The following is a 20,642-nucleotide window of genomic DNA, read 5'->3' as shown; positions in this document are numbered from 1 at the left end:
TACCTGCTGAAAGGTGTTACCTCTCGCACCGTCAGCATCCAGCTTATGAGGAGGAATCTCAGAACTGTAGAAAAACGGTTCTGTTTTGCTTGGAACAGCATGAAGTTAAAAGTATAAATTGTCATATTGATATCCAGGCCCTCCCAGAGCCTCATTCAGTCAGTGTACGCTATTTGACACCGCAATACGTTAAGGCAATACAAAGAAAGATGTACGCAGTTAACAGAACGGGGAACAACAGAGGTAAATTCCCTGCACTGTGGCGAAGGTAAGGGATGTGGCTCCAGTAAAAGGAAGCCGAAAGGCCTGAGAAGTTAATCAGATCTCGTTAGAGCAAACAATGTAGGGGAGAATTAAAACAAAACCTGACCTGGAGCCGTTGTGAGGCTGGACTGGGACGAGAGGGGCTCCGGGGGGTTGGAGGTGGTGGCTGTGCTGCCCTCAGGTGGAAGGTCTGCTTGGGGGGGGCACCGCTGACTGTGCAACCCAGAGGAAAACAAGAAGGAAGGAGAAAAAATCCCAGCCCCACTGCATGCATGCAGCACGCCGAGGTGTTCGGAAGTGTGAGCAAAAAGGGCTATCATACGGGAATCCTCAAAGAAACCAAACGTGCGTCGAATGGCAGCACACGAAAACCGTTTTCATCCGGTGAATTGTAAATTGAGTTTGTTTCCAATTCACATCCGAAATGCAAGGTGGATGTGCGGCTTTTTATTTTCTTTTTTAGCTGGGGGGGGAGGTTCAAACGGACCATATTGACTTGAGATGACTAAACCCTCATTGACGACCTCTAACGCACGCGGTGTGACTGATAGGTGCTCTCTGAAGCACATTCAGAATCCCTGCATCGAGCAGGTTACTTGTTCAACTGCCACATGCAACAATACCATACACCCCTACATGCTGAGGATTATTCATTTTCTGAGGAATATTCATTTTACAACATGCGGGAGCAATCAGAAAGAAGCAATGTTATGTAAGATACTCTGGCTAATAGGAAGTAGTCCTGTGAACTTATTTTTGCATGCTCGTTCATAAAGAGAGCGTGAGGACTTTCCTTGGAGGTTCAAGGGGTGCACAGAGTGGCCCTGGCATCCCTACAATAACAAGAGACTGCAGGGTAGCCAGCCCATCGGGGTTACAGCATCACTCGGGTGGCTCTAAATAGAATCCAAAGCAGAAAATCACCAACTTCAGAACATGCATGAGTGATTAACTGCCACATCCAAGTGACCGGGAAGATAAAATTTGAGGGATCAGTCCAACATGCTGGAGTCGGATCGTTTTGTTTTCTTTTGTTTGTTTGTTTGTTAGCTTTTGGCCAGAAACAGTGAGCTGGAACACCTTTACACATCATTTGAGAGTTTTCTCACCAGTTTTGTTCTTTTGCCGTCTTAATTTTAAGCACAGATCAATTTTTCCAAAGCAAAGGACAGCGACAACAACATGCTGCTGGTTGGATATCAGAGCTTGATCTCCTTTTTCTTTTTGCTTAGATGAACACTCTGTTTTTTAATTGTTTCTGCCACGTAGCACCATACTCATGTAGCAGAATGTTCCCATTAGACCAATATTTCCATTAGATGTTCCACCAGTGCATATACCATAGGGTCAACCATGCAACATTACCTATCCCCCTAATAAACAAGAGTCCAGAGGCTGGTTTCCAAATGTAGGGTTCAGGACAAACATGTTTGGGGACTCAATACAATTGGTTACAACAATACCCATTGTTAGCAGTTTTAAGAACAGTGTTTCCAAAGAAGTTAATGATGGAAACGAAAAAGAACAGTAACATGAATAAAAGTTTATAGGATTAGCTTTGAAATGAAATGTGGTTTTGTTTTGGTTTGTTTTTGCTGTATGTTTTAAACAACCAGCACTTTCTAGAATTAAGAAATCTTTTTTTTTTTTTTTTCCTCTTTACAATGCCACTTTTTTGAAAGCAAATGGGCATAACTACACTTTGGTTATCTTTGTTTTCTAGCACAAGAATGTGTACTAATTCCTTTCTGTCAGAGTCAATGATCCATTTGGGGAGACCAAGGAGAAGGGATGCAATTTATTCCTTTTTATATAAATACCAAGTAATAACATTGATGTTTATCTTACCATTATAGAGAAAAGGTATTCATTAGATTAATTTTCCAGTGAAATTTCTTCAGTTATGTTTAAACACTGTATGTGCTTTTAGCAATGTGACAGAAAGACTGAGCAGTTTGGTGGTGGGATGAAGGGAGCATTCTATGTCTACTCCCTTCCAAGAGCATTTGCACATTTTGCATCCAGATGTAACTGCTAGTTGTAGAATGTGATGAATTAGCTCACAACTTTGAATGCCATTTCACATTCCTGAGGAAACAGGCGCTCCTGAAGAATTGCTTGGCTACGTATGGTAGCTGGCAAACGGGGAGGGGAAGTAAACAGGAGCAGGGTCAGAAGGAAGAAGAGGAGTGGAAAGCCACAAGAACTAATAAAAGCCTTCCATGGAGGGAATCTGAGCAAAGCAATAGGAGAACGGAGCTAATAAAGCTGGAGTACAACGCAGTATAATCAAACTCACATTTCCTAAACACCAGACATTGTTTCCTTGATGTTTTCCCTTTATATAATGCTCTCAGTGGAGGTCTTCTAAACAGTCCTGTCCAGAAGAAAAACAGCACAAAGCCCTCATTAAAACTGAGTGAAGTGTAAGACATTTCAGAGGGATGCTGCACCTGTCCTACCTATAGAGCTATACCTAGAGCTGCCCATACCTCAGCCTCTTTGCATGTCACATGGAGTCACCTAACATTACCATTTACAGCTTGATTTGGCTGGCAGGTTTGTGTGTGAGCATGGCCCCACTGAAGTTAAGAAAACACTGCCATGACCAAATAAATCACTTTGGATTCGCTGTACTCGTGAGGTAACATCTTCATAGGTAAACGTTTGCTACACAGATACCAACCAAAGCTTACATACGAGATGTAGTCTCGATCCAACTGAAGCCTATGGCCAAAGCTCATTTTTAATGGGGCATTAAGGAATTCTACCTTAAAACTTGCCCAAAAAAAGAGAGGGGGAAATCATAATAGCAAGCATCACAAAGACAAAAAAATTGAGTTGAGAAAAGCCACAGAATAAGTAATTTGTTCTTATTTCATTAAAGTGGCCCCAAATCTGTCCTGTATTTTTTTATTCTATGGCCAAAAGTATGAAAAGGTATCTGCTCACCAGCTGATATATGTCTTGATATACAATTGTGGATATTTAAACAGAGAATGAAATTCTGTACTTAGACCTGCTAGAATATCTTAAAGCATCTTCCCCTGCACTGAGAGGATCTCAGAAGCAGCCCAGCCCACTGCTTCCAGAACAAGTCCAAGGTCCACAGCCTGTAACAGTACCCATTACCATCCCAAAACACAATGAATCTTTCTGGACGTAGTTCAAGATTGCTTTTTCTTCCTGCTACGCAGTTGTCTGCAGTCTAGCTTTTTTCCTATCTTATCTATTATTCACAAAAAGAATTATTTGTATGGAAGTTAATGCGTCTTTTCCACAACTTTTTTATGATCAAGGTGACTTATAAACAGCTGCAATAAAAATGGTTGTTTTTTTCCCCTCAACACAAGAGCATTCTCAATAATGTTTCAGAGAGACCAGAGAGGCTAAAAGATACGTGACATTCATAGATTTCATCCCTGAAGCCACAAAAACCACACTAGCAATTTCTTCATTTGACCAAAATGAATGGTCATCACGAAAACAAATGTAAGTTTGGTATCACTGATTTGGCTGAGACAGCTTAGGGGCTTGAACTTAATAGACTTCCTCTGACAGATTAGGATCTTCTGGTGTGTCTGCATCATCCTGTCACTGCAGATAGCCAAGTCCAAACCACAGGCATGGGACTGCCCTTGATCCATAACCTCAGAATACAAAATAACCGGCTAAAGAATGTAATAAGACTCCCAAGGAAATACCTTTGAAGACAGTATTCCTTTTACTTGCTGATCTTTTTATAGAGGGGGGGGAAAGAAGACAATTAAGCATTAAGAACAGATTGATGCTTAAACAAAATGCCTAACAGTAAAAGCACATTTCTATATTCCAAAGGAGTAGGCAAAGCCAGCCCTAAGAAGGGATTAGCTACTATCTGATGATATTACTACTGGATTAATGGTGTTTCATATTCACTATATTTATTTTAAAGAAAGAAAAAAAAAAAAACCAGTTCTCTTTTAAGGAGGATATAAGTGATTTGTCTAAAACCTAAAAAACAAAAAAGAAAAAAAAATTGTTTATTTTTACAGCAACTTGAGGGATAGCATTCTCTTCATTTATAAATCCTTAACTGAAGTAATTTTTCCCCCATTGTCTGGAACCTTGCATTTCAAGTCAATTGTTTTGAGAGTAGCACAGTCCATGAAAATAGTAAAGCAATGTATGATTCCAGGACTGGTGCTTTATATTACAGTGGATATTTTAAGCAGTTCTTATTTTAGAGAATTGTTTCTGTAATAGATATACTAAAGGTGATCATTTTACTTTACTGCTAGTCATTGCTGACTGAAATATTTTGCCAGATGAAAGTAATTACTATGACCATAGTACTTTTCTAACCCGTTCAGTGTACTGTATCTCAGATATTCATAACGTGAAATTTTGGATCCCCTTTGCAAGAAAAAAAAAAACAACTGGCCTTCATTATATTAAAGGCCATATACAAGCTCTCCAGTCTCCTTCTACTTCTGCATATCTTATAGCTACAAAAGGTTACAGGAAAAGTCTGATCTTAACGTACAGATGACAAAGCCAGACCATATATTCCATGTTTGTGTTAGAAATGAGAAAAAAAAGAATCCGCTTCAACCAGAACTGAAATACTCAGGTGAATTTTTTAAAAAGATGCAAGGAGTATGCCACGTCCTTATTCAACATTAACAGCTTCTCGTCAAAATTATACATTAGAGAAAATCATTTTGTTCAGGTATCCTCCGGATTGCATCCCCTGGAGATGGAAGCAGGCCCGTGTTTCTCTCACAAAGTCACGTCTGCTTGGGGTAGACTTTTTCCAATTCAAATGATAGTAATGTATGCGCAATAAACTCACTGTTATAAATATTTACCATAATATCCATCTTCCTGGTTCTCCTGCTACCCAAAACAGCAGCCATGCTACTGTAAATCAGGCGAAGTGTTTTGTAGGAGCTGCAAGCAGCTGTTCGTGTGTTTCTGGAAACAGCCATCCAGGCAGAGGCAAATGTCACAAGAGAGATGGCAGAAATCGTGGCAGACTCCACATTTCAAACTGCTTCACTTCTGCTCCGCTTAGGAACAGAGTTCTGGGTTAAAGAAGACCAATATCTGCTCAGGTACTGCTGGAGGAGCCAGCATTATATCTGGCCTGCTGAAAGCTTTTGGATATCGGCGAGAAATTAACTACCTCTCATGCAGTGTGAGGTGCATCATCTTCACTGTCGAACTCACAGAAAAACCACTCGTTCACATACAAGCACCCCGTTTTTTCCTTGCATGAATTATCAGTATGGACAAGGAGCAGTTCTTTATCTGAGCAGGGACAGCGTCATGCTGTGTAAAAGATGTCTTCCTACAGACATTGCACGTGGCAATTTCAAACCTCGCCATCTTTACAAAAGAGAGACATAAGTGATGTCCACCACCATGACATGCAGTTATCTCCTCGAGATACCAAGCACAGCAGCCTCATTTATTCACATAGAAATTCACATAAGAAAATTTTGATGTCCCAGTTGCTCTGTCTCTACCAACCATTGCTGAGCTAGAGGACAAAAGCTTTGTGACGGTCACATATATTTCAGCTACCTTTGGTAGCACTTCATGTAAGGAACTTATCAACGTAGAGAATAAAGGAAGGAAGTAGACAGCACGGAGTATTAAAAAGGAAACATTTCTGGATACATAGACCTCTTTTGCCTAAGCTGATATTTCTCTTTGCCTTGAAAAAAATCTTAACATGGTAATCTGAAATGCCATGAAATAGGAATGTGGTGCAGAGAAGCAAATTCCAACTACCCAAATGCAAAACCTCAGCACTGCTGCACGCTATATTGGGTTCCATTCATACACACCAGGGCTGCAAGGGGAGTGATTGGGCATGTATTTATCCTCTTCACTGTGTTACTTCACAACAGCATTTATGGGGTGATACAGTCTCCAAATCCACATGTATCTACCTACTGCACGTTTTAATCTTAATATTTAGCAGATAGGACTTTAAACAACTGTGCGTGTATTTTTTTTCTTTAACATTTCCATCAGCATTATTTGTTATTGAAGAGGAAAAAAAAAAAGAAAGCTAAAATAACATTTCTTACAAAAGGTAATTAAGCAGCATAATACAGTAATAAGTGGAATGAACAATAAGGAGTTGTACTAAAATATATGCCTTGTGCAGTAGAGGACTGGTGTTCCAGGAGAATAACAATTATGATCACCAGTCCTCTTCTGTTTCTGTAATACTCTACACAATCTTTTTTAAATTACTTTATTAACCTTTCCTCCTAGCACAGAAGTGCCCGATTACAGATAATATTTCAAAATCATCTGAGGTGTAAGTGTGTTTGATTTGCTCGGTAATTATTTGTCTACTTTATTACATTGGCCAAGCACACAAGCTCCTTGACCAGTTTTATTTCAAGTCCAGTTAAGAACGGGGTCGTATCATTTTGTGTGATCACTCCCTTTGGGCCCCACAGTACCTGAAATTTCATTCTGGAGCTGGGAATTTGGAAACAAATCTCTCCCATTTACACAGGCTGAAACCAGCCAGCGGGCTTTCACTTCAGGTTGAGGGGCCTGGTCATAAAGGGGAGGTTTAGTGCAAACGTAAAAAAAGTTTGTTTATTTGGCCTGCTCTGCAGACCAAAGACATTTAAACATAGGCATACAAATTTGCCTTTCCAGACCTGAAACTGTGTAAAACCCCTACATATTTGTCAATGCATGCTCTTCTGTGATAATTTATTCCCAACATTTCACAGAAAACATTATTTCAATCTGGATCTGAAAGTATTAGCCCACGACCAGCTCCAATCCTGTCTGCAGCTTCATGCTAAACCCATGGTGATCACAGAAGAAATACACACTTCTTAGAACACGGGCCTGGAGAAAACAAGAGAGTATGAAAGTAATAATAAAAAAAAAAATGCATTGAAAAACTTTTCCTGCTCTAACTTTGCTGCTTGGAGGAAATGAAAATAATATTTACATTTTTTTAAAGATGAAAATGCAATGAGATGAAACACGGTACACAGTTTATTCCTGAGGGTCACCACGAGGATAAAAGCATAAAGCCTGGGGACTTTGTTTACTGTCCACAATCAACAAATCCCCAAATCTCCATATGCAGCAGGTTTCTAAAGCTCTGTTAGTAATACTGTGTATTGCTGGTCAACTCAGTCACCCATAGAATTACAGTGTAGGGTATGGATGCCAGTATTTTAGACCCAAACCGAGCATAAAAAACACAAAGTAAAATTCAGTGTCAGCACAAAGTTGACAGCGAATGATTATAACAGCTTCGAAGCTTGAAAAAGAGTGTAAATAACTAGGATCCCCCGCGGGCTCACTCAGCCTGCATACATAACAACGGTGATGGACAGCCACTATGGTAAAGTATAAAAAAAGTCACTCTGCAAAGATGCAAAAATTTCTCCTGCAACGAGTCTTAACTGTCACCTTTCTGACTAAATCAGCTACTTTTATAGAGAAAAAGTATCTATATCGTAAGGGGCACATTCTCGGTACAGGCTGCAGGTAAACCATTAATACAGTCTGCAGCGCTAATAAGTCCCAAGAATTGTTCTTTCTTTAAAACAAATGACTCAAAGCTCCGTGTTGGCAAGCCCTTCCTCACAGCCACCACCCAATTAGCTGCAGCAAAGAGACGACCCATATCACAGAGCAAGAGAGCCTCCAACAAGGCATGTGCGTGAAGGCAAGAATTAAAACCCCGCTATCCGACAACACACAAACAGTGGTGTCCCTTTTCTTTGCCCGTATGTACACGCAGAAGCCCTCTACACACCCAGTAATGGCTTTGAAGTGCTGGCTGCTGTGTCAGATGTGTGTCAGCGCTGTGATTGCGCCGGTGGCACTGCGCTGGAAGCGAGGGAACGGGGATCAACAGGGCACGCTGGCATGTGCCTGCAAACCACTGTGCCTTTCAAAATCTACTAAGAAGAAAGCGAGTGGACACGTTCTTTTTGCTTTGTTGTTTTGGGTTTGTTTTTTTTTTTTTTCATTATTTATTCTCCGAAATATTTTTATTTGGGGTTAAAAATAGAAGGGATTGCAATTTTCCTCTTCACCCATTTCACTTGTATTTACCAAAGGAAGTAAACGCCCCGAGATCCCAGCCCTTGGTCATTGGACAGTCAGTTCTGAGAGCTTTGCTCTCATTTTGACTGACCAGGAGCCTATGAACATGATACAGGAACACTAGTGATGACCAGGAGTATGTACCGAGCGAAACAAGTGCATCCAGCAACAATAAAAGGAAAACTTTCCCGTGAGATAGTAGAATAACCATGATGAGCTGCAGAAAAACACAACTTCTTGTCTCGCAAGATGCTAAAAGCTCCCCTCCTCCTCTGAATATAAACAGAATTGAGATCACAGCCCTTCACAGACCATGGCCATCAGCTTGGTGACTCAGACATGGAAACGGTGATTTTATAACCTTATGACAGTCACTGTAGGGTCTCTGAATATCCTGAACATCTTCAAGGACGACCCTTAGAAAAGGGCTTGCTCTCACCCACCGTGACAAAATCCTTACGCTTTGCAGGTGTTTTCTGATCTTTCTGCTGCTGTTTATTCAGAAGCTTGCAATTTCTTTCCTCACTTGAAAGAACAGTGATTTCCGAAGGCCATTCCTGGAAGCCAGCGCAGCTGCAAGTATTTGTTTTAGTCTATTTTGTTTTCTTTGTGCTATAAAAACGTGTCACGTCTTTGAGGTGTTCCCTCATAAAATTAATTAGAGTGTATGAATGGCGGGATAGGTTAATCTACAAACTTTTGCAGCGCTATACTGCTGGAGGAGATAGAACTCTATATGACGGCTGATGGCTGATGGAGGAAGGAAAGTGGGCACCCAGCTCCGGCCTGCGGGCTACCAGGCTTCGGTCCAGAAATTCTGCCCCTTCTCCCTATTTACAACTGACTCACTCAAACTGAGAGCAGCAGATCGTTCTGTTGGTATTTTACCTCGCCACCATGACACTAGCCATAAGGAAGCACTGCCCAGTAACGGAAATACATTCGCTTTGCACATCGTCTTACCTAATCCACCGGCTGCAGGTGAGTTATCTCTGCCCTGTTCTGCACCAAAATCTTGGGAAGAATAACAGGATGCAGCAGCAGGAAATTGAAACAGTTGTGTCCATAGCAAACCAGGAACTGTAAAAAGGGAAATTCAAAGTTGTCTGTCAGTGTTTCTCCCTCCGAGTGACCAACGGAGCAGCACGCAAAGCTGTCCTTGTCAGCCGTGCTAAGTGAAGCCGGATCTGCAATCTCACGGAAATAAAAGGCAGAACGGGAGATGTCAGAGATACTGTTCCATGCCAGAATTAGCATAACCCAGCACATCAGAATATTAAAAATTAACAAGGATTTCAAACTGTCCCTGCATCATGAGCGCGGTCGTGTCAAGGGTTTTTTTATTGGTTCGGTGGGATAGGTGTAATTGTATCAATATTTTAATGCTGGATGCATATTGTCTCTGATAAATTGCTTGCATAAATAAAAAGCACCAATATTCAATTGCCAATGAAATAATCACACGTTCTAGATCTTTATTATATCATGCATTATTTAATTATAATAATCAGAATCCTTTTGAAGGTAAAACAAGATTAAAAAGGTTTTGTTTTATTGGATCTATATATTTGATTTACACTTTATATGTTAGTTTTGCATTAAGAATTTATAAGGCATCAATTCAAATGGTGATATTACAAGAGTTTATTCCTTTTGTAATTAGTACAGTACTCTTAAAGTACTCTGGCTACGAGAGATAATATTTCAGTATTTTAATGAGCTTTTTAAGTATAATTGATGTAACAATCGTGGAATTACACATTTCTACCTGAAGAATAATGAAGGAAACATTTTAATGAGAAATTTAATCATTATTAGCAAATGATCTACTAAACTGCCATTTACTGACATTTAAAAGCTTAATAGCAGAAAACTGTATTTTTTGTACATCTGCATCACCACTGATGATTATCTCCTTAGTTTGCCAGGTTTTCTGATGCAACTTTTTTCGATAGGCTTTTGTTGTTATATTTAAGAACAGCTTTCTTTAACTCACAATTGTCAGCTTCATCGGGAAACTATGCAGCTTGACATGTACACAGATAATTTAAATAAATTAGCCCCTTTTCAGCCTTCAGCATTTTTTTTTAGTTTAAAAGGACTCATTCTAGCGAGTATTCATGCCTGCATCAGTTTGATTTTGATGAATGTCCTGTAACCTGCATGGTAACACCTTAGACACGGAGATCCTACCACGGCGTTAGCAGCAATGTGTGAAGCTACCACGTTCTCTTCACAAAATAAATATAGATATACTTGATACTAATAACGATCATCTTAATAGAACAATAATCGATTTGTCATCAGTGTTGTCATTATTAATAATAATATGTTAATATAATAATTATTAACAACAATACTAATACTAATAAAGACCCTTTAATTTTTGGGACAGCCAGAAAGAAGAATGAACACGAGTCCAACATCCACCTTATTTCCTTGCTGAGGACAGACCTTCTCCACAGCTCTCACCCCTTCCAAGCAGGATTTTCAGAGCCAACATACTCTTTGCCACACGACCTGCTCCTTATCACCACCTACCTGCCACTCCTGTGCACACAAACCCCTTACACATGGCACGTGCTGCCCTACAACAGGACAATGCCACGCAATTCCACCAGAGAAGCGTTGACTTGAATGTACTAGTTTCTAATTTAGCCTCACACGATTTGTATGGCTGCACACAATCAGGCAGCACTGCAGTTCGAGCAGGGGAGAAGGAAAATTGTATTAAGCTTAGAAATTATCTTTAAAAAGAAGGAAAAGGTATCAAATCACAGCGATAAACAAAGCGTGCGCAGCAGGACCTCAGGGATATTGCTCAGCGTGCACGGGGCTACGTGGGGTGCACCTGTTTCACACTTAGGTTAAGATATTCCTAAACCCAACAGAAAGTTTCTGCCTTTTGAGTGGATATTGCTCTTATTTTTGAGCAATACCAATTCACCATTGCAACCTGGTATGGGCCAGTGCTTGTCCACCATAGAGAGGTTCCATTTAATGCAAATAAAGATAAAACTGTGGTCCCACTCTACTCAAGTGGTGATTCAGTCTTAGAACAATAATTGGGAAAGCAGCAAACACAAAAATACATTAATGAAGCGTTTTTTAGTACAGGATTTCCCTCTCATGACTGCAGTTTCCACAGTCACTCACAAAGAAAACTTTGTCCGTATTTCATGTGCGGCCCCAAAAAATCCCTCTTTCTCCAACTTGATGAAAAAAGGGCAAAAGAGAGGTGGAATATAAAGGTAACATTTCTCTTGCCAGCAGCCATCTCTGATAGCTGAGATAGAGAGGTTTAAGCAAATCCACAGTGTAATTCAGAAAACCAAAATTAAGAAAAACTACACCACCAAACACACCAAAACAAAGAAACAAAAACACCAAGCATCCATCAAAAGAAAACAGCGAACCATGAAACTAAAGAAAAAAGGTGAAATTGGTCTCCTCACCGAGAAGTTCTCTTCAGACAGACAATTCATTCCCACTCGTGACACTACCTAAGGCAACTCAGGCCCATGATATTACTTATCTCTGGTACCTGACTGCCTCATTATCACTTTTGGAAAGATTAAAAGAAAAAATTCCTAGACTGAGTCGAGGCACACTAGGAGTCTGCTTGCTCTTTTAGGACAAGGAGGATAAAAGATGGCGGAAAGGAAAGGAGTTCCCAAAAGGATGCTCTGCAGCAGACATTGCCTGCCTATGGCAGGGCAGCTTTGCTTTAATGCACAAAGGAGAACAAGGGCTTGAAGCTATTTGCCACAGGTCAGTTCTGCTCCAGATCAAGATACAAAAGTCCAGCAAAGCTTCCTGGTGAAATTACTCAGCTCTGCTTCTGCTTGCACATTCCCTCACTGCCCCAAAAAGGCAGCATTCTCACTTGCATCAAGTATCTTTCTTCTCATACAGTGTCTTCTTCTTTGATAGAATACTTGAGTAACAAACAGAAGTAATTCATCCCCTGGGAATTCATGATAGGGTTTCATTCGTAGCTGGTTTAGAGGGGACAGCCCAAAAATCTGCAGAGGAGACAGTCAGACTGATTACCAGCAGTCTTGCAAGGCTACTCTATGGGAGCTGTGTCGTATCTGAAATCCCTGTGCATCGGGCGCAATGGAAAACATTGCATCTCTGCCCTCTCCATGCTCAGGAAGAAATTCCCTTGGGGAGGACGAAATTCCCTTGGGGAGGACATCTTTCAGATTTCCCAGCCATAGCTCCAAGCTGGGCCTTCTAAGAATCACATTCCAGGACAAAACTAATCCATATTATCATTAAGCACAGTTTGGAGAGACCTTCATGCCTTGTTACTACATGGGCTTACTGCCCAAAAAGCCCTTCTAAAAGTAAAAACATATATATATATCTCCAGGCTCATGAATAAGAGAGATTCTGAAAATCAGGTGCGCTGCTCAGTCATTGTGATGATGTGAGGGAGCTACCAGGGAATATCAGCAAGAGTGCCTCAAAAACCAGAAGTGGACAGAGGTGAGCAATAAACTGCAAAAAAACCTTGAGCCAAAAATACATCAAACCTGACTCCAGTGCTGTGTTTTCACTGCTTAGGGAGGTAGTGTCATTCTCGGCTGGTAAATTCCAATTCAGCATTTCTTTGATATACCTTTTACAATTTTCAGTCTAATTATAATGAAAATCATTTTTCAATGTAATTTCGTAATAAAAATGTTTCCTTATTTCTCATTACCTGAGAACATGATCTCGCACAGCTACTGAGCATGCTTACAACATGTATAGTGTATCTTCTTTCTTAGCATTTAATCTCTTCATAGTCTACAGATGTCAAGAGGTTCAGATTAAGCTTGTTAAAGATCTGCTTCACTCTAACTCACTGATGATTATTTATTTAGCAGTTTTATGTAACCCTGTCATTGATAAGCACTCTATTAATTTGCCGAGGGACAAATCAACACTAGTTATTTTTCTACTGGCTATTAGATTCAGTGCTGCTGTTTGTTACAAACCACTTGCCAGTTAATTATAAATTATGGGTCCTCTTTGCCTATATTAATTGATATCTCCTCTGCCTTTGTAATACTAGACAAATAAATTGAAGGCAAGATTTATTAAGCAGTGCGTGTCTTCCATCTCTTTACTAGTATTTCTTTACTTTTTAAACATTTATACTTGTTTATACAGATTTGACGGCATACTTGTTTATACGGATTTGACATTAAAAAACTGATCCTTGGGGTGTTTTTGGGGGAGACAGAAAGACGTATTTAATAGCTTCCCACAAATTAGGTTGAAGTGACACACAATTTAAATTAAGTAGTTTTTAAATGCTCCATTCAGTTTAATAAATTCTTAGGTTACAGTGTCTTTTTACATAGACAGTATACACATTTTACAGAGGCTGTGTACGTTCTTATCTGCATTCAGTTACCACCATACACGTTCTGCTGTGTTCTTCGTCTAACCTGCTACGCTTGAGTGTGAGAGCAGAGACACACACAACACGTATTGAAGAAGATGCACATGAGTCTGCATGCACACACGTAGGTCACTCTGAAAGTAATTTCTCCCATCTACTTCCGTGGAAACTACAACAGATACAAAGAGAACAATAACACTATTTGATAGAGCAAATTCTCAGCTACAAAATACGATTTTTCTCTCGAGCAGTTCCCTGTCCTTCTTGAACTGAGGGGCCCAGAACTGGACACAATATCCCAGACGCAATCTCAGCACGGCAGAGTAGAAGGGGAGGAGAAACACTCTTGACCTACTTAGCACACCCCTTCTAATACACCCCAGGATGCCACTGGCCTTCTTGGCCACAAGGGCACAGTGCTGGGTCATGATCATCCTGCTGTCCACCAGGATCCCCAGCTCTCTTTCCCCTATGCTGCTCTCCAACAGGTCAGTCCCCAACCTATAGTGGTACCTGGGATTATTCTTGCCCATATTCAAGACTCTACACTTGCTCTTGTTATATTTCAGTAAATTTCTCCCCGCCCAACTCTCCAGCCTGTCTAGGTGTCACTGGATGGCAGCACAGCCTTCCGGTGTGTCAGCCACTCCTCCCAGTTTTGTGTCATCAGCAAACTTGCTGACAGTGCACTCTACTCCCTCATCCAAGTCGCTGATGAATATATTAAATAGTACTGATTCCAATACCGACTCTTGAGGGACTCCACTAGATATAGCCTCCAACTTCCATGTCAGATGTCATCTTGTCATACTGCCTCTCTACTGCCATCTGTCACACAGCAACAAAATGTAATGGAATACTGCTGGGAAGGTTCAACCTCTGCTGCCATACCACCACCATCCAGCTGATGTCATGGGCCATCATAAAATAGGAGGCATTACTTTTGGAACAGCTCTCATATATCTCTCTGTGTCACACCTTGGTCTCAATCATCTGTTTTCACATAGAAAGAAAGGACTTTCTGAACAGAGTTTCGTTTACCAAACATGAAGTTGTAATGAGTATTTTCAGCACAATGGAATGTGGCCATTTTTGCATGAGTGTGCGTACATAAAGCGATCGTGCATTCTCCTCCATTTCATACAGGGTCTCTGTCTGCAGAGAACGCGTCCTTTCAGAGAGATGCTCACAGTCCACAAGAAGCAAGAATCAAAATTCATGCCATGCATTTCTGAGAAGAAAGTTGTTTCCTTCACTCCCTCGTCCGTGCATAGCATAAAGGTATGATGCAAAACTCAGCTCTGGAGTAACTTCTTCCATTCCAAAGGAATCTCACGCAATGGAAGTCTGGAAATGGAAATCCCATGGTGGGATTCCATTTGAAATCCCACCATGGAAATCTCCCTCCAGGAACAAAATGCTCAGACATTTCAGTAAGTGCATGAATGCACTGCTGAACTGAGCGTTCACAAGCAACATCTCTCCCACTAATTAACCCTTATAATGCACTGGTTAGTATAAATATGGCTGTGTGTGTTGTTTCCTACTGGACAAAAAATATGCATCATTCTGGAGGATGGTTCACCAAGAATGGAGGACAGAGCATTTCCACAGGTCTCCTAACTCAAGGTATACACCATGCAGCTCCATAATCATTGCCCTTTTGTGACCAAAATGCACAGAAATAGGTGCCTGCAACCCACCTATAACTCCAGATCCTTTTTGAGCATATGCATGAAGATTACCTGACATGACTTACTCAACTGCTTTGGAAAAACAAAAAAAAAAAAATGAAAACAAGCAGCAAAATGAAAATTCATTAGGGGCATTCTTGCAAGCATGGAGGAAGAACTTAGGTTTTCTATCACAGAAAAAGCTATGACCACCTATCAGTAAATTTATTTCTAAGTTTAAAGACTATTTAATTTTTTTGAGCATCACTGTATCCCTATAGGCTTCCAGTGCAGCTCAAATTACAACAGGCAGAGAAACCCTGTTTATAAAATAAACGCAACATTCATTAATGCTATTTGTCTACTTCTCCAAAGCCATTATCATATTCCATCCATTAGTAAAGTTTCAAAAGCATTTTGAGACCTGCAGACAGACTGCACAATGGAAATGGAATTAATGGAATTACAGTCAGTAGTAGCAATGTTAAAAAAAAAGATACAGCAACCTTATACTTCAATAACAAGGGACTTATTGGTAAGAATAGTAACAACTACTGTTTAGATTTTTGAGCAGGATTATTGAACATGAGACTTTCCTAAGTGCAAGGAGTACAGCTGGAAAAAGCAAATGGGATGCACAAGCTGTTCGTTGAGGTTTAAGCAGCAGGCATCAGAAATAAAAATAATAGCGATCAGAATTTAATTGGTAGGGACCAGTCAATGAGAAGGCCGTGCTACCTGTGGAGTCAGTGAGCATGGCAATGCAGCCACAATCCACGCCTTGGCCCTGAAAGCATCAGCTCAGAGCTGCAGGAACAGCCATGATGGTGTCAGTGGGTCCAAGGTAAGGAATGGGTAAACCTTCTCAAATCAAATAGGAAATGACCTGAACTGTTGCTGTAAACCAATTTTTTTTTCCAGATTCACAGAAGTTTGAATGGCTTTCTTGTTCTATTTTCCATTTTCTTTCAGAAGAAATGTAAAATTGAGGCCTTGACCACTCAAGGTCATTAAAAATCCCATTAACCTTTTCACAAGGTAGGGCTTAAGTAGGGTTAATTAAGCAATATTGCTTCACAAGGGTCTGAAGAAGCATTTTTCTTTCGAGTTTCACAATATAAGCCAGTAGGTTTGCATGCCTCCCACAAGTTTTGTTTTAATTTTTCTTCCCACCACCATAGATAAAAAATATATAAAATAACCAGCAGAAAACCATGCAAGAGCCCAAATTCTGATTCTAATCTACGCCCGGCAATGCGTGGGTTCCGTACATCTGACTGAAAATGATACCCGTCCTCTTTTAAATGCAATTCAGTGGCCAATAGAATGGTTTACACGCTAGGCAAAATGTTTTGAAAAAAATATTTGTACACTACAGAAATACTTTCATCGCTCTAACGAATTGAAGAAAATACTGAGTCATTTTCCTCAACCGTAAATAATCATTTACACTTATTCATTGCTGGGTGCTGTGAGCATTCTCAGAAAAAAAGAACTCAAAGCAAAGATAAATCGGTGATAAAAAGTGAGAGCAATATGATAATCTATCTATTAGGCCAGAGAGAAATCTGCCACACAGAGCTTGGAAACCGTCACCAAACAAGAGGAACCTACGACTTCCATCTGTAACTGCCTTCAATCATCTGCCTCCATATCCTTCATCAGCGCTCCCTGTCCACATCATTATTCTATAATTATCAACATATATAGACAGCAATAACCAACTAGAATCCCATTTGCCAGGTTCTTCTTAAACACAAGGGGAATGTAACTCCGAACGCTGCAAAACTAAACTTTCTTTTTATGGGAATCCAAAGCTGTCAGCAGACAGACACTGGAGCAGCGAACAACCTGATCTCTGTGCTACCTGTTTCTGCTGAACCACACAGTGACACTGAGCGCTGCGTGGGCATTGCATCTCGTGTGCAGGTGAGTCAGGGTTATTAAAAGTTATGGCTTCGGCACAGGAACCTTCTCCTGAAACAATCTGTAATGAAACTCAACCGGAGGATGACAACGATCACTTCAAGCTCAGATTTGGAGGTCTGGGGAAAGCCTCTCCGTATTTCTCTCACTAATCCCCCTAAATCCCCACCTGCCAATTTGCATGGCAAACCTACTCTGTGAATATAGGATGGTACGGAAATTGCACTAGCGTTTCCTGACAGTGAACTGAACATTGCACACCATCTGGCTTGGTCTGTGGCTCTGTAAAACGTAGAGACACTTGTCAAAGAGAATATACCAATTAAAATCTATTTATCTGAATAGATGATTGGGAAGTCAAAATAGACTGACTTCATCCTAGCTGGCTTTATGGCAGCCCTTAGTCTACAGCAAGAATTTCAAAATTTGACCTATTCTATATTACCTGGTTCATCTACAACTGGAAAAAAAAAAAAAAAGTAGTACATAAGAACCGTGAAAAAATAAATCCTTATATTTTGCAGGTTGGTTTTGTACATCCAGAGGGTTCAGGCATTGTACCTTGAAATGAGCAGTACTTTGAGTTCTACAAAACACTGAGACAAAACTTCACCTGTTGTTCACCAGGAATCCAACTTCTCCTCCTCCACAATCCTTGCAGACATAATTCAGCAGCTGCATGATGTGCTGTACACAAAATTCCTCCATGCTATGCACAGAGAATTCAGACAGAGAGGTGATATGCTCAGAGCACAGGTAATCCCAGTGTTATATGGAGAGTTAGCATACACGCCATTTTGGCTCACACACCTATGTGCATATCACTAGATCACACCTCCCTATAAAATATTACCTGAGAGGACCTAGATTCATTGAGAGGGAAGTATATATTTTCTGGTGGATTGGGAAAACTTCCTTGTTTTAGCTGCTAATATTCATTTTATGAGATCTGTAGCTGAAGATCATTATGAATGTCTTCTTGGGATTTCATTAACATTACAAGAAAAAAAAAAAAGAGCAGAAGAGTTTTGATGCAAGATCTAGAGTGGGTGAATTCCCTGTTTTTATTCTCTCTCCTTTTTTTTTAAACCCGGAAAGGGTGGATAAAGGACCTATAAAATAAATGCTGACTGAATAGGACTCTTGAGCTATAGAACTTGTGCTGTGAAAATTCTACTTTGTCTGGCAAACACTATTAAACAGAAATCTATGAACAGCATTTTTTTTTTTTGTCCATTTCATACAGGGGGAAAAAAAAGAAATCAGATCTGACCCAGTGACTTCGATGACAATGGCAAGAGTCCTACTTTGTACAATGAGTTATAAAGACACATTTTTCACTCTTGGGTGGGCATTTTCACATTCCTGGCAACAGAGCTCAGCTACTCAACTCGCTGAGATCACTTACTAGAGCTCTGGTTACTGGCACCAGTGACTCTGGGATGTCAGAGTCACCTTGATAAGCTCTGCTGCTGTTTTGTTTTTTGATGTGTTTTTGGGTTGTTTTTTTTTTTTCTTTTCCAGATTGGCTACTAAATTACACGATACAATTAAGGAAGTATTGTCAAAGCACAGATTGCTATAATTGTCATCTCTATTTTTGAATACTTTCTGGAATTTGAGTTTTAGGTACACAAACTTCATACTTTTCCGATAATTTGGGTCACTTCCAATTGGAATTCAAAACCAGGTGTCAGCGGTGAAGTGCCTCGAGGCTATCAAAATAACTGACTGTGTCACCTTGTCCTCCTAATGATCCTTATATATTTAACACAAACACCATAAAAGTAAGTACTTATTCAAGCAGGACCACTACATATGTTTACCTGGGCTTGTTTTTCTAACTTGCACTGACTATTAAAAAAAATGACTGGAAAGAGAAAGGATTGTCAACAGCTAGAACATAGCATCAAACTACAGATTTGGAAGTTTTATGCTTACTGATGTTTCAAATAAACCCCAGAAGCTATTCTTGTGGGGGGTCGTAATGGCACATGCAACATATTCTGAGACCATTCTTTTTCTTACAGTGCTGTGTGCTTCTCATTACAATGATAATATTCAGCATTTATATATAGCTATTTACGTCTTTTAAGTGCTGTACCAACAACTAATTAATCCTCACAACACCCTGTGGGGTAGGTAAGCATTATTATCCCCATTTTATAAATGGAAAAACTGAGACAAAGGGGAAAAAGTGACTTGCTAAAAGGCACTTGGCAAATCAGAGGCAGAACTCAAAAGAGAAAACCAGGTGCTCCCAACATGGAGGCCCATGCTCTGACCACTCAGCCAAACCCTGCTGCCTCTCACAAGACTTGGTGCCTCCATTTAGAGTCAACATGTATGCCCAAGCTTGTCCAGAAATCTCCAGCACTATCCCGTTCCATCAGACACTCAAGATACTCCCATCTCAACAATGCCAAGCAGTGGAATTGGCTGTCCAAGAGGCTGAGCAGGCTTCATCCTAGGGGATTCTCAAGACCTGACAAGATAATACCCTGAGAAACCTTGTCTGATCTAATAGCTGATTTTGCTTTGAGCAGTATTAAAGGCTTCTTGATGACCTTCCCAACCTGAATTACCCTATTTTATGAAGTAGGAGCCTTCTGTGATGAAGTTACAAGTTTCTTGTTACTTCCTGCTGTCACCTCTAATTTTTCCATCTTGGTTCTTCAGCCTACACCTGTCCTTTGGCAGGCATATCTGTATGTGTGCTGCACTGGCTCCATACCAACACAAAGAGGTAAATATAATAGCATATGATGCTACTTAGCTGTGAACTCCAAATTTCTGTAAAATATTTCACAGTTCATATCCAAATTTAAAATGACATCCCAGTATGGTCCCCGTGGTTTCCCATGAGAAAAGACAGCCTCTGGATTTTCTTCCAGCTGTGTTTCCTAGAGAAGTCTGATCAGGAACCAGGAAAAGATGAAGACGAAATGGTGAGGGCTAGTGCTGGGACTGCTAAGAGACAATACACATGGGGTTGCCATTTTGGTATAAAAGTCCATACCTTGTATTACTAGATGAGAAGGTGTTTTGCACCTGTACAGTCCCATCTTCATCAACAGCATTGCATTCGTCCCAAAATAAGAAATTGGGAACAGGAACATGAGCACTCTTGGAATGATTCTCTGCTCAACTGATCCTCCCTGCTGCAGTATCTCAGGTAAAAATCAATGCTGATAGCCCAGATCCCCAGAGGTATACAGTCTCCTCAGCAGCAGCTGGTTACTTAGGGGACCCTAAATTCCTTTTGGGGAAAAAAAGTGTAACAAGGTTTTAAGAAG

The 20,642-nt window shown here is 40.4% G+C and overlaps 1 long non-coding RNA gene across 1 annotated transcript in view; it reads right to left on the bottom strand.

Annotated features, from left to right (window-relative positions):
- The window catches only part of LOC110396458, a 411,945-nt gene that overhangs the window by 115,427 nt on the left and 275,876 nt on the right, over window positions 1-20,642 (bottom strand). The window contains exon 3 of the long non-coding RNA XR_002436978.1: window positions 9,313-9,429. This is a non-coding gene — a long non-coding RNA (uncharacterized LOC110396458). The remainder of the gene's footprint in view (window positions 1-9,312; window positions 9,430-20,642) is intronic.

Source organism: Numida meleagris, chromosome 3, assembly GCF_002078875.1.
Source record: "Numida meleagris isolate 19003 breed g44 Domestic line chromosome 3, NumMel1.0, whole genome shotgun sequence".
Classification (NCBI taxonomy): Eukaryota; Metazoa; Chordata; class Aves; order Galliformes; family Numididae; genus Numida; species Numida meleagris.
Note: the sequence above shows the minus strand (reverse complement) of the source record. Positions and strands in the feature narration are given on the sequence as shown.